Source organism: Eurosta solidaginis, chromosome 3, assembly GCF_040869045.1.
Source record: "Eurosta solidaginis isolate ZX-2024a chromosome 3, ASM4086904v1, whole genome shotgun sequence".
Taxonomy (NCBI): Eukaryota; Metazoa; Arthropoda; class Insecta; order Diptera; family Tephritidae; genus Eurosta; species Eurosta solidaginis.
Genome location: NC_090321.1, coordinates 117,526,369 through 117,547,678, shown reverse-complemented (window position 1 = coordinate 117,547,678; position 21,310 = coordinate 117,526,369).

Here is a 21,310-nt window from a genome sequence, read left to right as displayed (position 1 = left end):
AGCTCAAATTAAACTTCATTTAAAGTAGACCGAAAAACTGCAGAATAAGTTTAAGCGTAGTTTAATTGACAAACTGAGTTGAACTTGTACTAAAAATCGGGCCCAAGTGTGTCAACTAAGCGAAAAATGTCCAAACTACAAACAACTTCGCTCACCTGATGCAAATGTAAGGTCCAGGGTTGCATTTTCTGCTACGTAAGACTACTTTAAGCTGGGTTGCATTTGATTATTAAAAAAAGTTAGTGCTATTTAAATATAAAAAGTTTGAATATATTTCCGCGGAAATATAAATAATAGAGGATGTGTGGCTTCCAACAAAGCGAGAACATACGGAAAGCAAAATTGATTTAAATTATAGTCAAAAACCCGGAAGAAACATAACAAAATATAGGGCGCCACACCAAAGAGAATAAATATAATAAGAGCCGTCACTAGTTATTTTTTAGGCATTTACTCGATGTAAACTGTGAGGTAGTCGCTACTTTTTTTTGGGCGAGATGTTTATAAATGTCTTCTATACATTTTCATGGGGTATTTGTGTTTATTTTTCCGACCGTATTGAATTAATTATTTAATTCTCTTTCCAAAAAACAAGTTTGCATAAAGTGACAACACCGCATGGATAAATGGAAGGCAATTCAATAATGACCCTCATAAAACAAAAGTAGCGACTACCCCACAGTTTACATCGAGTAAATGCCGAAAAAATAACGAGTGACGGCTCTTATTATATTTATCCTCTTTGGCCACACGTGTAACTTGTTTTAATCATAAAACATTTCATTTCTAATGCTGTTTTACACTAGCGGACATATATATATGCGGATTAACATAAACCGCCTTTTGTATCCTGCTTTACCAGACAGATGAGTTAAATTTTTATACTCAGTTGAGCAGAGCTCACAGAGTATATTAAGTTTGATTGGATAACGGTTGGTTGTACATATATAAAGGAATCGATATAGATATAGACTTCCATATATCAAAATAATCAGGATCGAAAAAAAATTTGATTGAGTCATGTCCGTCCGTCCGTCCGTCCGTCCGTTAACACGATAACTTGAGTAAATTTTGAGGTATCTTGATGAAATTTGGTATGTAGGTTCCTGAGCACTTATCTCAGATCGCTATTTAAAATGAACGATATCGGACTATAACCACGCCCACTTTTTCGATATCGAAAATTTCCAAAAACCGAAAAAGTGCGATAATTCATTACAAAGACCGATAAAGCGACGAAACTTGGTAGATGAGTTGAACTTATGACGCAGAATAGAAAATTAGTAAAATTTTGGACAATGGGCGTGGCACCGCCCACTTTTAAAAGAAGGTAATTTAAAACTTTTGCAAGATGTAATTTGGCAGTCGTTGAAGATATCATGATGAAATTTGTCAGGAACGTTACTACTATTACTATATGTACGCTTAATAAAAATTAGCAAAATCGGGGAAGGACCACGCCCACTTTTAAAAAAAATTATTTTTTAAAGTAAAATTTTTACAAAAAATTTAATATCTTTACAGTATATAAGTAAATTATGTCAACATTCAACTCCAGTAATGATATGGTGCAACAAAATACAAAAATAAAAGAAAATTTCAAAATGGGCGTGGCTCCGCCCTTTTTCATTTAATTTGTCTAGGATACTTTTAACGCCATAAGTCGAACAAAAATTAACCAATCCTTTTGAAATTTGGTGGGGGAATGGGCGTGGCACCGCCCACTTTTAAAAGAAGGTAATTTAAAACTTTTGCAAGATGTAATTTGGCAGTCGTTGAAGATATCATGATGAAATTTGTCAGGAACGTTACTACTATTACTATATGTACGCTTAATAAAAATTAGCAAAATCGGGGAAGGACCACGCCCACTTTTAAAAAAAAAATTTTTTTAAAGTAAAATTTTTACAAAAAATTTAATATCTTTACAGTATATAAGTAAATTATGTCAACATTCAACTCCAGTAATGATATGGTGCAACAAAATACAAAAATAAAAGAAAATTTCAAAATGGGCGTGGCTCCGCCCTTTTTCATTTAATTTGTCTAGGATACTTTTAACGCCATAAGTCGAACAAAAATTAACCAATCCTTTTGAAATTTGGTAGGGGAGTAGATTTTACGACGTTAACTGTTTTCTCTGAAAATGGGCGAAATCAGTTGATGCCACGCCCAGTTTTTATACACAGTCGTCCGTCCGTCCGTCCGTCTGTCCGTTAACACGATAACTTGAGTAAATTTTGAGGTATCTTCATGAAATTTGGTATATATGTTCCTGGGCACTCATCTCAGATCGCTATTTAAAATGAACGATATCGGACGATAACCACGCCCAATTTTTCGATATCGAAAATTTCGAAAAATCAAAAAAGTGCGATAATTCATTACCAAATACGCATTAAGCGATGAAACTTGGTAGGTGAGTTGAGCTTATGACGCAGAATAGAAAACTAGTAAAATTTTGGCCATTGGGCGTGGCACCGCCCACTTTTAAATGAAGGTAATTTAGAAGTTTTGCAAGCTGTAATTTGGCAGTCGTTAAAGATATAATGATGAAATTTGGCAGGAACATTACCCTTATTACTTTATGTCTGCTTAATAAAAATTAGCAAATCGTAGAACGACCACGCCCACTTTTTAAAAAAAATTTTTTTAAATTCAAATTTTAAAAGAAGAGTTAATATCTTTACAGCATATAAGTAAATTATGCCAACATTCAACTCCAGTAATGATGTGCTGCAACAAATTACAAAAATAAAAGAAAATTTCAAAATGGGCGTGGCTCCGCCCTTTTTCATTTAATTTGTCTAGGATGCTTTTAATTCCATAAGTCGAACAAAAATTAACCAATCCTTGTGAAATTTGGTAGAGGCTTGGCTCCTAGGACGATAACTGTTTTCTGTGAAAAAGGGCGAAATCGGTTGAAGCCACGCCCAGTTTTTATACACAGTCCACCGTCTGTCCTTCCGCTCGGCCGTTAACACAATAACTTGAGCAAAAATCGATATATCTTTACTAAACTTAGCACACGTACTTATCTGAACTCACTTTATCTCGATATAAAAAATGGCCGAAATCTGACCATAACCACGCCCACTTTATCGATATCGAAAATTACGAAAAATAAAAAAATGCCATAATTCTATTCCAAATACGAAAAAAGGGATGAAACATTGTAACTGGATTGGTTTATTGACGCAAAATATAACTTTGGAAAAACTTTGTAAAATGGGTGTGACACCTACCATATTAAGTAGAAGAAAATGAAAAAGTTCTACAAGGCGAAATCAACAGCCCTTGGAATCTTGGCAGGAATACTGTTAGTGGTATTCCATATATAAATAAATTAGCAGTACCCGACAGATGATTTTCTGGATCACCTGGTCCACATTTTGGGCGATATCCCGAGAACGCCTTCACATATACATCTAAGGGCCACTCGCTTTTAAAACCCTCATTAATACCTTTAATTTGATATCTATATCGTACAAACACATTCTAGAGTCACCCCTGGCCCACCCTAATGGCGATATCTCGAAAAGGCGTCCACCTATAGACCTAATGCCCACTCCCTATTAAAATGCTCAGTAACACCTTTCGTTTGATACCCATATCGTACAAACATTCTAGAGTCACCCCTGGCTCACCCTAATAGCGATATCTCGAAAAGGCGTCCACCAATAGACCTAATGCCCACTCCCTATTGAAATGCTCAGTAACACCTTTCGTTTGATACCCATATCGTACAAACATTCTAGAGTCACCCCTGGCCCACCCTAATGGCGGTATCTCGAAAAGACGTCCACCTATAGACCTAATGTCCGCTCCCTCTTAAAATGCTCAGTAACACCTTTCGTTTGATACCCATATCGTACAAACATTCTAGAGTCACCCCTGGCCCACCCTAATGGCGATATCTCGAAAAGGCGTCCACCTATAGACCTAATGCCCACTCTCTCTTGAAATGCTCAGTAACACCTTTCGTTTGATACCCATATCGTACAAACATTCTAGAGTCACCCTTGGTCCACCTTTATGGCGATATCTCGAAAAGGCGTCCACCTATTGAACTAAGGATTACTCCCTTTTAAAATACTCATTACCACCTTTCATTTGATACCCATATCGTACAAACACATTCTAGAGTCACCTCTGGCCCACCCTAATGGCGATATCTCGAAAAGGCGTCCACCTATAGACCTCATTCCCACTCCCTCTTAAAATGCTCAGTAACACCTTTCGTTTGATACCCATATCGTACACACATTCTAGAGTCACCCTTGGTCCACCTTTATGGCGATATCTCGAAAAGGCGTCCACCTATAGAACTAAGGATTACTCCCTTTTAAAATACTCATTACCATCTTTCATTTGATACCCATATCATACAAACACATTCTAGAGTCACCCCTGGCCCACGCTAATGGCGACATTTCGAAAAGGCGTCCACCTATAGACCTAATGCCCACTCCCTCTTAAAATGCTCAGTAACACTTTTCGTTTGATACCCATATCGTACAAACATTCTAGAGTCACCCCTGACCCACCCTAATGGCGATATCTCGAAAAGGCGTCCACCTATAGACCTAATGCCCACTCCCTCTTAAAATGCTCAGTAACACCTTTCATTTGACTCCAATATCGTACAAACACATTCTAGAGACACCCCTGGTCCACCTTTATGGCGATATCTCGAAACGGCGTCGACCTATGGAACTAAGGATCACTCCTGTTCAAAATACTCATTAACAGCTTTCATTCGATACCCATATCGTACAAACATATTCTAGAGTCACCCCTGGTCCACCTTTATGGCGATTTCTCGAAAAGGCGTTCACCTATAGAACTAAAGCCCATTCCCTTTTAAAATACTCATTACCACCTTTCATTTGATACCCATATCGTACAAACACATTCTAGAGTCACCCCTAGTCCACCTTAATGGCGATATCTCGAAAAGGCGTCCACCGATAGACCTAAGGCCCACTCCCTCTTAAAATGCTCAGTAACACCTTTCATTTGATACCCATATCGTACAAACAAATTCTAGAGTCAGCCCTGGTCCACCTTTATGGCGATATCCCTAAATGGCGTCCATCAATAGAACTATGACCTACTCTCTCTTAAAATACTCTTTAATACCTTCCATTTGATACACATGTCATACAACCACATTCCAGGGTTACCCTAGGTCCATTTTCCTACATGGTGATTTCCCTTATTTTGTCTCCATAGCTCTCAACTGAGTATGTAATGTTCGGTTACACCCGAACTTAGCCTTCCTTACTTGTTGGAGTTCAATTTGAATGAATCACGAATCCAAAAATAAAATGTATTTGTTATTTGAAAATGTTTTCAAATCAAAGATATTTTTTATCTTTTTTATGAAAAAACACTTTTTATTTGTTATTTGATTTTTCAGCCTAATCAACGATACTTTTTATTTGATTTTACATCGAAATAAAAAATACTTTCTATTTGTAATATTTTTTGAAAAACCAAATCAAAAATAAAAATTATCTTTGATTTGGCTGAAGAATCAAATAACAAATAAAAAATATTTTTTATTTGGATGCCGAATCAAATAAAAAATAAATAGTTTAGTTTATTCCGTCTATGATCAATGTTCTTACAGACTAGGTACAAATATATTAAAACTAAGTTTTTAGTACAAAAAACTTAAAAAAAAACTGCAAGGAAAGTAAAATTAAATTAAAAATAAAATATAACAAGTAAGGAAGGCTAAGTTCGGGTGTAACCGAACATTACATACTCAGTTGAGAGCTATGGAGACAAAATAAGGGAAATCACCATGTAGGAAAATGGACCTAGGGTAACCCTGGAATGTGGTTGTATGACATGTGTATCAAATGGAAGGTATTAAAGAGTATTTTAAGAGAGATTAGGTCATAGTTCTATTGATGGACGCCATTTAGGGATATCGCCATAAAGGTGGACCAGGGCTGACTCTAGAATTTGTTTGTACGATACGGGTATCAAATGAAAGGTGTTACTGAACATTTTAAGAGGGAGTGGGCCTTAGGTCTATCGGTGGACGCCTTTTCGAGATATCGCCATTAAGGTGGACTAGGGGTGGCTCTAGAATGTGTTTGTACGATATGGGTATCAAATGTAAGGTGGTAATGAGTATTTTAAAAGGGAATGGGCTTTAGTTCTATAGGTGAACGCCTTTTCGAGAAATCGCCATAAAGGTGGACCAGGGGTGACTCTAGAATATGTTTGTACGATATGGGTATCGAATGAAAGCTGTTATTGAGTATTTTGAAAAGGAGTGATCCTTAGTTCCATAGGTCGACGCCGTTTCGAGATATCGCCATAAAGGTGGACCAGGGGTGTCTCTAGAATGTGTTTGTACGATATGGGAGTCAAATGAAAGGTGTTACTGAGCATTTTAAGAGGGAGTGGGCATTAGGTCTATAGGTGGACGCCTTTTCGAGATATCGCCATTAGGGTGGGCCAGGGGTGACTCTAGAATGTTTGTACGATATGGGTATCAAACGAAAAGTGTTACTGAGCATTTTAAGAGGGAGTGGGCATTAGGTCTATAGGTGGACGCCTTTTCGAAATGTCGCCATTAGGGTGGGCCAGGGGTGACTCTAGAATGTGTTTGTATGATATGGGTATCAAATGAAAGATGGTAATGAGTATTTTAAAAGGGATTAATTCTTAGTTCTATAGGTGGACGCCTTTTCGAGATATCGCCATAAAGGTGGACCAAGGGTGACTCTAGAATGTGTGTACGATATGGGTATCAAACGAAAGGTGTTACTGAGCATTTTAAGAGGGAGTGGGCATGAGGTCTATAGGTGGACGCCTTTTCGAGATATCGTCATTAGGGTGGGCAGGGGTGACTCTAGAATGTGTTTGTACGATATGGGTATCAAACGAAAGGTGTTACTGAGCATTTTAAGAGGGAGTGGGCATTAGGTCTATAGGTGGACGCCTTTTCGAGAAATCGCCATTAGGGTGGGCCAGGGGTGACTCTAGAATGTTTGTACGATATGGGTATCAAGCGAAAGGTGTTACTGAGCATTTTAAGAGGGAGTGGGCATTAGGTCTATAGGTGGACGCCTTTTCGAGATATCGCCATTAGGGTGGGCCAGAGGTGACTCTAGAATGTGTTTGTACGATATGGGTATCAAATGAAAGGTGGTAATGAGTATTTTAAAAGGGAGTAATCCTTAGTTCAATAGGTGGACGCCTTTTCGAGATATCGCCATAAAGGTGGACCAAGGGTGACTCTAGAATGTTTGTACGATATGGGTATCAAACGAAAGGTGTTACTGAGCATTTCAAGAGAGAGTGGGCATTAGGTCTATAGGTGGACGCCTTTTCGAGATATCGCCATTAGGGTGGGCCAGGGGTGACTCTAGAATGTTTGTACGATATGGGTATGAAACGAAAGGTGTTACTGAGCATTGTAAGAGGGAGTGGACATTAGGTCTATAGGTGGACGCCTTTTCGAGATATCGCCATTAGGGTGGGCCAGGGGTGACTCTAGAATGTTTGTACGATATGGGTATCAAACGAAAGGTGTTACTGAGCATTTTAAGAGGGAGTGGACATTAGGTCTATAGGTGGACGCCTTTTCGAGATACCGCCATTAGGGTGGGCCAGGGGTGACTCTAGAATGTTTGTACGATATGGGTATCAAACGAAAGGTGTTACTGAGCATTTTAATAGGGAGTGGGCATTAGGTCTATAGGTGGACGCCTTTTCGAGATATCGCTATTAGGGTGGGCCAGGGGTGACTCTAGAATGTTTGTACGATATGGGTATCAAACGAAAGGTGTTACTGAGCATTTTAATAGGGAGTGGGCATTAGGTCTATAGGTGGACGCCTTTTCGAGATATCGCCATTACGGTGGGCCAGGGGTGACTCTAGAATGTGTTTGTACGATATGGATATCAAATTAAAGGTATTAATGAGGGTTTTAAAAGCGAGTGGCCCTTAGATGTATATGTGAAGGCGTTCTCGGGATATCGACCAAAATGTGGACCAGGTGATCCAGAAAATCATCTGTCGGGTACTGCTAATTTATTTATATATGGAATACCACTAACAGTATTCCTGCCAAGATTCCAAGGGCTGTTGATTTCGCCTTGTAGAACTTTTTCATTTTCTTCTACTTAATATGGTAGGTGTCACACCCATTTTACAAAGTTTTTTCCAAAGTTATATTTTGCGTCAATAAACCAATCCAGTTACAATGTTTCATCCCTTTTTTCGTATTTGGTATAGAATTATGGCATTTTTTTATTTTTCGTAATTTTCGATATCGATAAAGTGGGCGTGGTTATGGTCAGATTTCGGCCATTTTTTATATCGAGATAAAGTGAGTTCAGATAAGTACGTGTGCTAAGTTTAGTAAAGATATATCGATTTTTGCTCAAGTTATTGTGTTAACGGCCGAGCGGAAGGACAGACGGTGGACTGTGTATAAAAACTGGGCGTGGCTTCAACCGATTTCGCCCTTTTTCACAGAAAACAGTTATCGTCCTAGGAGCCAAGCCTCTACCAAATTTCACAAGGATTGGTTAATTTTTGTTCGACTTATGGAATTAAAAGCATCCTAGACAAATTAAATGAAAAAGGGCGGAGCCACGCCCATTTTGAAATTTTCTTTTATTTTTGTAATTTGTTGCAGCACATCATTACTGGAGTTGAATGTTGGCATAATTTACTTATATGCTGTAAAGATATTAACTCTTCTTTTAAAATTTGAATTTAAAAAAAAATTTGTTTAAAAAGTGGGCGTGGTCGTTCTCCGATTTTGCAAATTTTTATTAAGCAGACATAAAGTAATAAGGGTAATGTTCCTGCCAAATTTCATCATGATATCTTTAACGACTGCCAAATTACAGCTTGCAAAACTTCTAAATTACCTTCATTTAAAAGTGGGCGGTGCCACGCCCAATGGCCAAAATTTTACTAGTTTTCTATTCTGCGTCGTAGGCTCAACTCACCTACCAAGTTTCATCGCTTAATGCGTATTTGGTAATGAATTATCGCACTTTTTTGATTTTTCGAAATTTTCGATATCGAAAAATTAGGCGTGGTTATTGTTCGATATCGTTCATTTTAAATAGCGATCTGAGATGAGTGCCCAGGAACATATATACCAAATTTCATGAAGATACCTCAAAATTTACTCAAGTTATCGTGTTAACGGACAGACGGACGGACGGACGGACGACTGTGTATAAAAACTGGGCGTGGCATCAACCGATTTCGCAGAAAACAGTTAACGTCGTAAAATCTACTCCCCTACCAAATTTCAAAAGGATTGGTTAATTTTTGTTCGACTTATGGCGTTAAAAGTATCCTAGACAAATTAAATGAAAAAGGGCGGAGCCACGCCCATTTTGAAATTTTCTTTTATTTTTGTATTTTGTTGCACCATATCATTACTGGAGTTGAATGTTGACATAATTTACTTATATACTGTAAAGATATTAAATTTTTTGTAAAAATTTTACTTTAAAAAAAAAATTTTTTTTAAAGTGGGCGTGGTCCTTCCCCGATTTTGCTAATTTTTATTAAGCGTACATATAGTAATAGTAGTAACGTTCCTGACAAATTTCATCATGATATCTTCAACGACTGCCAAATTACATCTTGCAAAAGTTTTAAATTACCTTCTTTTAAAAGTGGGCGGTGCCACGCCCATTGTCCAAAATTTTACTAATTTTCTATTCTGCGTCATAAGTTCAACTCATCTACCAAGTTTCGTCGCTTTATCGGTCTTTTGTAATGAATTATCGCACTTTTTCGGTTTTTCGAAATTTTCGATATCGAAAAAGTGGGCGTGGTTATAGTCCGATATCGTTCATTTTAAATAGCGATCTGAGATAAGTGCTCAGGAACCTACATACCAAATTTCATCAAGATACCTCAAAATTTACTCAAGTTATCGTGTTAACGGACGGACGGACGGACGGACGGACGGACATGGCTCAATCAAATTTTTTTTCGATCCTGATTATTTTGATATATGGAAGTCTATATCTATCTCGATTCCTTTATATATGTACAACCAACCGTTATCCAATCAAACTTAATATACTCTGTGAGCTCTGCTCAACTGAGTATAAAAATTTCACAAAGAAGTTAATTGGATGGTTGACTTGAAAGCATCTCTCGACATAGAGAAATCAATATTTTGACTCTTAGAGAGCTTATTAAATTCCGACACGGCACGCAAAATGGGGTTTAATTGGAAATAATTGGCTCTACAAGCACGCAATTAAAAAGTTAAAAAGTAGCAAAGGCATCTACTAGGTACATTAAACGATATCGTTTCAAGGAGAAGTGGACAGTTAAGAGAGCCAGCGATGAGGTCATAAACAAACATGAGCAACTGGAGAACCATTTTTGTTTTAAGTGGTTGCAGATTGATAAATTTACACCGCGCGAGATAAGAGGGAATTGGATAAAAAAAATTGCAGGAACTTAGAGCAAAGAGGACAAACTTTCTTTGAACCCTTTCTATTCTGATTGACAGCTATATAAAGGATTCCAAATGATAGATGCATACTCTAATTTAGAACGCACTAAAGAAATATATAGAGAATTTTTGTACAAAGATCCTCAAAGTCTTTTGCATACCTATGAAGGAAAGAAAGATTACTATAAGCCCTTCGAAGCACATAACAGAGAAGTTGGTGTCGAGACATCAAAAACTAAAATTGATTTACTCTTTTCGAATACTGACGATATAGTATGTGAAAAGTTAGATGAACACCAAATATCAGATCATGAAACCATCCAATTTAAAATTAAAAGCAGTCCTAGGTCAAAAATGAGAAGCCTTAAAAAAATTACTTCTTGGGAGTATTATAATACGGAAGCACTTATTAATCAATTGCGCTTGTGCGATTTTAGCAACTTTAATAGAATTGATTTAGAGTCCAATGTAGGGCTGGTTAATAGCAATGTTTTAAATGCCTTGCGAAACTTGACGTATGAAAAGGTAGTACACTTAAAGTTAATTAATAAATATGACAATGAGTTAGCCAACATCAATAAATATAAATTAGAACTTTATAAACTAGCTCAAATATCCGCAGAATGGGATGAGTATAGAAACATAAAAAAAGAATATAAGAAGCTGGTAAAAATTAAAAAAATTAAGCATATGGAGCATAACATACAGATGAATAGTAAAGATAGTAAAGCGATGTGGAAATATTTGAAATTCGCAATAAGTAGGGTTAATGAAGAAAATTTTGATAAACGGTACAGCATATATGAATGAATCTGAAATTGCTAGCAATCTAAATAAATATTTTGTTGATAGCATTGAGGATATTTGCAATAATATAGAAGAATTTTATACAGAAGTAAATTTTCCTGTTCAGTTAAATGGGATTTTCAAATTTGTAAAAGTTAGTATAGGTGACGTCATCAAAATTGTCATGACGTTTAAATCTAAGCGAGGTGGTAAAAAGCTGTTATCAGACGGAGTTCTTAATGACATGATATCATATATGGGATACTTCTATGCGCAAATCATAAATGAAAGTTTAAGTTGTGCCATAGTTCCGGGTATTTGGAAAACTTCTACCATTGTGCCAATCGAAAAAGTTAATAACACAATAAATACACCGGCCAGTGATGAAAAGATTTTAGAACTTGAGGTAAAAAACCAGTTGGTTCAATACTTGGAAGAAAAAAATATACTCATACCTCAACAATCAGGATTTAGAAAAAAACATTCCTGTGAAACAGCTTTGAATATGGTTTTAGCTGAAGAACTTAATAATAAAAAGGCGATAATAGCAGTTTTCCTTGATCTTAAAAGAGCCTTCAAAACTATAGATAAAAAAATATTATTAGGAAAATTGAAATCGCAAACAAAGAACAGTAAATGGTTCGAAAATATCAGACGAAGTGGATGTTAAGATTGGCCTACCCCAAGGCTGTGTTCTTGCACCAATTTTATTCAACATTTATATTAATGACATAAATTCTGTTCTGAAATTCAGTTCCATAAAACTTTTCGCTGATGATGCTCTAATTTCTATAAATGGCAAAAATGAATATGATATAAGAATCAAGTTAAAAAGTGACTTAAACGCACTCTATATTTGGGTGTGTACTAACAGACTTAAAATTAATATAGAAAAAACTAAATACATGCTTATTTCAAGAAAAAACATTGCTAATTTTGAAACTATTACAATAAATAGTATTGAAATAGAAAAAGTAAATACGATTAAATATTTGGGTGTTCAGATTGATTGCAAATTAAAATTTGATGCCCATGTTGACTATACAGTAAGTAAAATAGCAAAAAAATTATGGTTTATTCAAAGAACTTGTAAAAACTTAAGTAATTATTACAAAGTAAAGGTTTATAGATCCATAGTTGAGCCTTACTTTATTTATGGCTCAACAATATTTTTTATTATGAAAGATTCGCAAATTGATAAGTTGCAAAAAATACAAAATAAAGCAATGCGCTTTATTTTAAGCAAACGTTATGATACTCCTTTAAAAGACATGCTTCTAAGTTTAAATTTAATGACCGTTAAAAACAAATATTCTTTAACACAATGAAATTTATTTATAATATAAAGCACGGCATTTTGCCAGAGTATCTCAGAATAGGTATTACATTTAATTACGAGGTCCATGATATAAATACAAGGCAGAGAAATAATTTTAAATTGCCAAATTATAAAACAGAATCGGAACAAAATAGTCTTTTTTACAAAGGGTTGATGTACTTCAACGAACTACCTGAATATATAAAAAATTGTGATAGAAATTTATTTAGCAGCCGGTTGTATGACTACACCAAATCTAGGCCGATTAAGTGATAGTCGTTGAGATTTAAATTAATTAGTGATACATGTGTCATAATTAAAATTTTGTTTTTAAATTTAGATTAAGTACACATTGTTAATTAATGCAATCATATTTTTAAGTTTTGAACTAGGCTCTTAGAGTCGTAATAAATAAATAAATATATAATATATAAAACAACCCCTAAATTAACTTACCCATTAACTAAGACCAAATGGCCGCCTAAAATATCGTAGGAAGATGAAAGAGCAGAAATAAAGCAGAATTTTTTAACATTTAAAAATAGGTTATTGGCCTGACACCAATCAGCAAGAATATTAAGGTCGTTCTGCAGAAGTGCTGATTAGTGCCATTAATTTTTCGAAAAAGCTTAAGGTCATCAGGATACAGAAAAAAAACTAGAATACTTAAAGCATGAACCTATGTATATCATTGGTGAACAGAAAAAATAGGAGAGGGTCAAGAATACTTCTTTGAGGATGTATTCCTGATCTGGCGACACACGGTCGGGACTTACAGCTTTCGATTTCGACACACAGGAGTCTATTTGTCAAAAAACCAACATAAAAACACAGGGTGAAAGCCAATGTGTTGAGATGAGACACTTTATCTAACGCCTTTGAGAAATCGGTATATATTACCATGAGACCTATCCTTGAAGGCCGACATACAGAAATCAGAGAACGTGACCAGATTAGTAATAGTTGTACGTCCAGCGACGAAGCCATGTTGGTGGGGCTCAACAAGGCTCTTGGTCACAAACGCCAATTTTTCTTTTACGATTTTTTCGAAAAGCTTCGAGCAAACTGTGAGTTTAGCAATAGGCCTATAGTTAGCGCCATCATTTTTGTACCCAGATTTGGAAATCGGCGTGATCGAAGCATCCATTTATCTATAGAAAACCCCAAAGATATAGATAAGTCAAAGATATAATATAGAGAGCAACATAAAGATAAGCAACAATGCTTTAAAACGAAAGCGCAAAGAACATCACTGTCACACTTAGGCAAGGTGCACACGAGGCTACGCGTCATAGATGCTGCAGGCAAAATTTGTACGCTTTGATGCCGAACACATGTATTTAAATGGAGAGCTGCACACGAGGCGTAAGCTGCATGAAAGCGACAAAGCATGAAGATTTCATATAGCTACGCGTATAGCAATGTTGGTCACTGAGTGTACGTACGCTTGAAAAAAAGGAAGAACAAGATGTTTGTTCACATTTTTTTGTATGCAAATTTGTGTAATTAGTTAAAAAATGTTACTTTAGTTAATAAAAGTTCGTGAAAGGTATATTACCAAAGCGAAAAAGAGTATTAAACACCACAACAGCTTGGTTAGACATTGTTGAAGCGTTTAAAAGGCTAAAAAGTGTTGGAAACTAGAAATCACCCTTTTCTCTAGTCCGCGTGGTTCAAAATTGGCTTTCATAATTTACAAAGGCACGTGGATGCAAACAACGTTTAATAGCTATTTGCTTTGGTTTCGGGGACGGATATAGCTGAAGAAATTAAATTTTTTTCAATAATGGTTTGCTTTTTGTAGCGACGCTCGAAAGTAGCTTCGTGTGCAGATCTTGAGGCGTAGAAAAATTGTAGCTATATGAAATATCTTGTACGCGTCTATGACGCGTAGCCTCGTGTGCACCTTGCCTTAAACGAAGACTTTAGCGTGTAAGAACGAAAACGGCGACCTTGTAACTGATGTCCAGAGAGTACTTAGATTATGGAGGGATCAATTCTCTGCTCTCCTAAATGCAGACAGCGATTTACCGCACAGAGATGACGAACATCGATGATGAAGGAATAGATGTCCCCGAAGTCAGAATAGCAATAACCAGATTGAAAAACAACAAGGCGGATGCTTCAGCTTTTTCGCTGCGGAGCTATTCAAATACGGCGGCGAAGAGTTGGTTTGGCGCATGCTTCAGCTTCTTCGCAAAATATGGTCGAACGAGTGCATACCCGACGATTGGAATCTAAGTGTTCTTTGCCCAATCCACATGCAAACTGCGCCAACTATCGCGGAATCAGCCTTCTTATATCGCATATAAGGTCCTGTCAATTGTAATGTGTGAAAGATTGAAGCCCACCGTGAATCGGCTTATTGGACCTCATCAGTGCGCCTTCAGACCTGGTAAATCTACCATCGACCAGAATTTCACAATGCGCCACATCTTGGAAAAAATTCGCGAAAAAAGAATGAAAACACATCACCTCTTCGTCGATTTTACTGCCGCCTTCGACAGCTCGAAAATGAGCTGCTTATATGCCGCTATGTCTGAATTTGGTTTCACTACAAAGCTTATACGGCTGTGAAAAATGACCTTGAGTAACACCATCAGCTCAGTCAGAATTGGGAAGGACTTCTCCGAGCCGTTAGAAACTAAACGAGGTTTCAGGCAGGTGACCCCCTATCGTGCGATTTCTTTAATTTGATGCTGGAGAAAATTATACTAGCTGCAGAACTTAACAGCTCTCGAACAATATTATATAAAAGCGTGCAATTACTGGCGTATGCTGATGACATTGATATCATCGGCCTAAACAACCGCGCCGTTAGTTCTGTTTACTTCAAACTGGAAAAAGAAGTTGTAAAGATGGTGAATGAGGGCAAAATGAAGTACCTGCTGTCATCAAGCAAAGAGTCAGCGCATATTCGCCTTGGCAACCACGCTACTGTTGGCAGCCATAATTTCGAAATAGTAAAAGGCTTCATTTATTTTGGAACCCGCATCAACACTAACAACAACATCAGCCCTGAAATCCAGCGAAGAATCACTCTTGCCAACAAATGCTTCTTTGGACTAGGTATTGAAAAGTAAAGTCCTCTCTCGGCAAACGAAAATTGTACTCTACAAGTCACTTATCGTACCCGTCCAGCTATATGGTGCAGAAGCATGGACCATGACAGAATCAGATAAAGCAGCTCTGGGAGTCTTCGAGAGAAAAGTTCCTTGAAAGATTTATGGACCTCCCTCCACGCGTTGGCAATGGCGAGTACTGAAGAAGATTTAACGATGAGCTGTACGAGCTCTACGCAGACATCAACATAGCCCAGCGAATTAAAACGCAGCGGCTGCGCTGGCTAGGCCATGTTATGCGAATGAAAGATGAAGCTCCGGCCAAGAAAGTGTTTATATCGGAACCCGCCTCCTATGGAAGCAGATGTAGAGGGCGGCCCCCACTCTGCTGGAAGAAAACGATTTAAATTTCCTTGGTGTGACCAATTGGCGTCGGTTGGCAGGGAAAAGAAGCGACTGGAGCGCCTTGTTTGGCGGCCATAACCGTTTAAACGGTTAAGCTTTAATTAAGTAAGTAAGTTAGCGCGAGTATAGCATTACTCACGTCAAGTTCGCAAATTGTGAGGGTTCCAAAATGTGATCCCCCAGGTACACATGGTCGCGAGTTAGGGGCTTCAGAGCCAACTCATAATTAGAATTAAAAAAAACCATCGAAGAATTCAACTGTATCATTTATATTCTGTGAACATTTACCATTAAAATTCACGCAGACCGGAATATTAGTAGATCCGCGTTTAGATCGAACAAAATTCCAAAAGCTTTTGGAGTTCGGATTCAAGCCTTCTCCTGTGTTGATTATTAATAAATGTATCCAATATATTAAGTTGCTTAACACTGTATAAGTATTGGTCTTTTAGTCTTGAATCCATAGTATTTGCCTTATACAGCTTATTAAATTTGTTACGCTTATTTTTTAAGTGCTTGAAGTTTTATTGTACCAGCCAGTGACCTCCAGTGGCGTAACATAAGCTGGCAGGGCTGCCAAAATGTCACGGCCCCGACCCAAGAGGGCCCCGGGCCAAGAGGCCGTGAGCTCAAAATATTTTTTTACATTGTACCTGAGTATTTTATTTTATTTGGAAAGTATATTTTTATAAGTTCTGCTTCAAATCCAAATTGAGACAACTGAATACCATAATACAATTTCAAGTTAATCGTTAAGCATTTCAACCAAAATAAACAAAAAGATGTTGATTCATTTTTAGAGATTACACGTGACAGAGGTTATTGATATGCAAAACTTTTTTTTAAGCAATTCGACAAATTTTTTTGGGCATATTATCAAAAGATGGAATATTTTATCAAGTTCTATATCTAATAAAGAAAGTGAGTATTCAACTTCAACAACATTAAAAACATTAAACCCTACTAGGTGGGCAGGACGTTATATCGTTTTTGCTTTAAAAGTTCGGTTTGTTGAAGTCCAAAATGCGCTAACGAATACATTTTGTAAAATTTCAAATCAGATGAAAGAAATAAAGCTGTTTCACTAAAAAAGAAGATCGAAAACTACAATTTTATGAGCTTTGCGAACATGAACGTCTCCAAGATCCGGAAATTTTGTTCAAAGTGAACATTTTTATCAAGTACTGGACGTCATTATAATCCAAATAAAATCGCGTTTCATTCCAATGAATCAGTGTTTTGCAGCCTTCGACTCTAAAAGTTTTAAATTACACAGATCTATTAAAAAAAGAGTTTGATGAGCTATATAAAAAAAACAAACAAAGAAATAGAAAAATCATCGTGTATTAGAGACCTTGCTGATTTATTAGTAGTAAAAAATCATTTCATATCTTGCAGCTTTCCTGAAGTATGCACTGCGTTACTGCTATTTTTTACAATTTCTGTGACTACAGCTAGTGCTGAATGATCATTTTCAAAACTAAAATTGATTAAAACTAGGCACTTTTACAGAAATCTCGAAAAAACATATTTTTCTTAATAAATACCTTATTGAAATTAAATTATTTTTATTTCACTGTAAATGCATTCAGGACTCCGCATTAGGCTAGCATGGACTACAGACCATTCTCTCTTGCCTAAGAGAAGAGTCCTATGGCCATTAGTGGGACATATACAACGTGTAATTGAGTACGCTGAAAGTCGCAAAGTTTATTTAAATTAAACAGAGTACAACTTGACGATTTTTATTGATAGGGTCCCATCAAAAAATTGTTGCCAAGGGGCTCAGATGGTATAGTTACGCCACTCATTAGAAAGTCAGATATTTTCCCAGTTTATTTCAAAAAAGGTATCGTTAAGTTCATGCAGATTAGCTAAACGGAAGTTAAAAGAAAGATTCCCTGAATGGGTTGCGGCAGGAAAAGCCTCAAAGGTTTGTAAATAAACAGCAAGCGGGATGTGGTGCATATCGGAAGTACTTAACGGGAGAATGATCTCAGAGAAATCAAATAATAAATTCTCGTCGACAAACACAAGATCAAGCAACCTAGTACAAGTATTAAATAAGTTATTAATTTGAATGAGATTACAGCTTCATATACTAGCCGGGTTTTTTTACACGCGTATACGTTTACGTTTGCGCGTAAAAAAACGCTTATCCTCGCTTAGATAACACTTAGAAGACACATCTAGCGGCAGTGGTTAAATAACTACCTACAGCACAGGTTGTACCGAAAAGCGGAGACACAAGCCTCTGATGGCCATAGTGTATAACATATAGCTCAATCAGTTGCGATGAATTGTGGACACGCGCCATTTTAAGAGGTGATACATAGAATTAGTGTAGGGGTGAAACATAGACACATATTTCAGTTACATCTGAGTATAATGCCTATTGAAATTTAGTAGCACTAGTTTTATGCGCAGCAATTTCAAAGGTGTATTTAAAGTTTAACGCTTAGCAGTCCATATAAAGTTTAAGCGTAAGCGTCTATAGATGTAAAAAAACACAGCTACTATCAATTAGATTAATTTCGAAAGAACGAGAAACATTAGCAGGAGTTAAAAAATCATTATTTTGAAAGTCTAGCCAAATAATATCAAGCAAATTAAAATCTCCAAGAATGCCTAAATGAGAATAACTGTTTGCTTCACAAAGATTAACAATGTTCTCTATGTGATGATTATAGAGGCTTTCACAACTGTTTGGCGGTATGTAAGAGCAGCAAATAAAAGTAGATCTAGACAAGCTTGATATGCAGACACACAGTGATGAAGTAGCTGGAATATTGAAAATTGTAGGCACCTTCTTACTGCAATGAGAACGCCACCACCCTTCCTCTCATCAGTTCTACCATAACCTCTATCCTTAGGTAATTTGAAAAATAACTTTGCATCAAAATACTCTTCATCGGAAAAATCGACGTCGAGCCAGGTTTCAACGATGACGTTAACATCGTAGTCCATACGAGAAGTTGATAAGAAGATGTCCTTAGCTTTCGTGCGCATGTCGCCTATAAGTTGAAATTATACTTTCAAAGATGCGGCCATTCCAAAACTTTGAGAGGTTGGACTTTCAGCATTAATAAATTGTTAGCTCTATATGTCACTACCTTGGCGTTGAATGATTTGAACGGGCCGAACATTAACGTCAGTTGGCCATACATTAGGACTTAAGATTTTATCCGAGTTTAAAGTTCACACTCTCCAGGCTATCAAGCTCAACAACTTTCCTAATTAGCTTTCGGCAAAAAATATGCTTACAGTCAATACTAGCATGTTTCGAAAGAAAGTCAATGATTTTGCTCTCCGATACAGTGCTTGAAAGATAATATGTGTACCCAGTTCCTTTTTACTACGGCTTCTAGGTCAGTGCTTCCATTGCAGCCGTAAACTATTGTTCTCCTTTTATTAAGACACATCGTATCAACTTTGGTTCCAGCATTAGCAGCTGATGCAGTAGCGTCAGTGAGTTCACAATTTATAGCAGCAGAATTAGCAGCAGCGGTGACATTAGCAGAGGGAATAGCGGTGCCGGTCTTCGTAGTGTGGGTGATAGCAGGAACATGGGCGTTATCTGAAGAGTGGGCATCGACATTAGTATTGGTGAGGGAAACAGTAGCAGCATTTTTTTAAATAAGATATATTAACGTTTTGAAAATTTTGAAATAACTCACAAGACCATTTTCTTTTTGAAATAAAATTCAAAATACTGTAACATAAAAATAATTTAAAAATTATGGTATATTTGACACAAATAGATAACCCTAAACGAGAGCGTCAAAATGAGATACTGAAATTAGCAAAGAAAGCAAGTACAACACAATAACCCAATTGTTAGGCGACTGTGATTTCAGCAGTTTGATCGTGGTTCGATCCCCGGTGAAACCTGTTGAAATAAATAAAGATATCACGAAATTGCCTGACGATGATGATGGGGCGGTTTTCGAAATGGTATCATCGCAATATGCCAGTAAATATTTCCTTCTTGCCAGTTTTTCCCAATAAACTAAAATAATAATTGAATAACAATTGTTATTTATTGGTGTTAAGCTCATTAAATAAAATTGAACACACCATTAGACATACAAACATATCTATCTAATATATATTATAAATCTAATCTATATTATTATTTATATTATAAATGGGAAAGTGGGATATTACACCAATATCACAGACTCAATGGGTCAAATAAGTCGAGGGCTTACAAAGTGAGCAGCGATACCCTCCTTCCGGATGTTTTTCGGGATCCGTCCGGGATCCCGTCGCGCTCATTTCAGGACTTTTTTGGGATCATTTAGGGTACCTTCTGGCATCATTTCTAGATGCTTTTCGGGATCCGTCCGGGATCCCGTCAGTGTGATTTCGGATCATTTTCGGGACTATTTCGGAATCATTTTGGGACTCCTCCGGGATAATTTCTGGATGATTTTCGGGATCTGTCCGGAAGCCCGTCGGAGTTTTTTCGGGACTTTTCCGGACTATTTCCTTCAGAGATCAATTCTGGATGGTTTTCCGGATCCGTCCGGGATCCCGTCAGCGTCATTTGGGGACTATTTCGGAATCATTTTGGGACCCCTCCGGGATAATTTCTGGGTGATTTTCGGGATCTGTCCGGGATCACTTGGAAATCCCTCCAGATTCATTTCTGAATGGTTTTCGTGATTCCGTCAGGGTTAAAAGGGACTTTTTCGGGAAAATTTTGGGACAATTTCGGGATAATTTCTGAATGATTTTCGGGATTCGTGCAGGATCCCGTCGGACTTATTTCAGGACTTTTCCGGGATCATTTGGAAATCCCTCCAGATTCATTTCTGGATGGTTTCGTGATTCCGTCAGGGTCAAATCGGGACTTTTTCGGGACTATTTTGAGATTTTTGGAGACCTTTCCGGCATTATTTCGGGATGTTTTTCGGGATCCATGCGGAATCCCGTCAGCGTACTTTCGAAACTTTTTCAGGGCTATATCGCGCTCCGTCAAAAACATTTCGGGACTTTTCCGGATCATTTGAGGATACTTTAGGGATAATTTCTGGATGGTTTACGGGATCCCTCCAGGATCCCGTCAGGATCATTTTGAGGCCCTCCGGGATAATTTCTGGATCATTTTCTGTATCTGTCCGGGATATCGTCGGAGTTATTTCGGAAATTTTTTCGGGATTGTTTCGGGATCAGTTTGGAACCGTTCCGGGATAAGTTATGTATGATTTTCGGGATCTGTCGGGGATTCCATCGGAGTTTTTTCGGGACTTTTTCCGTACTTTTTC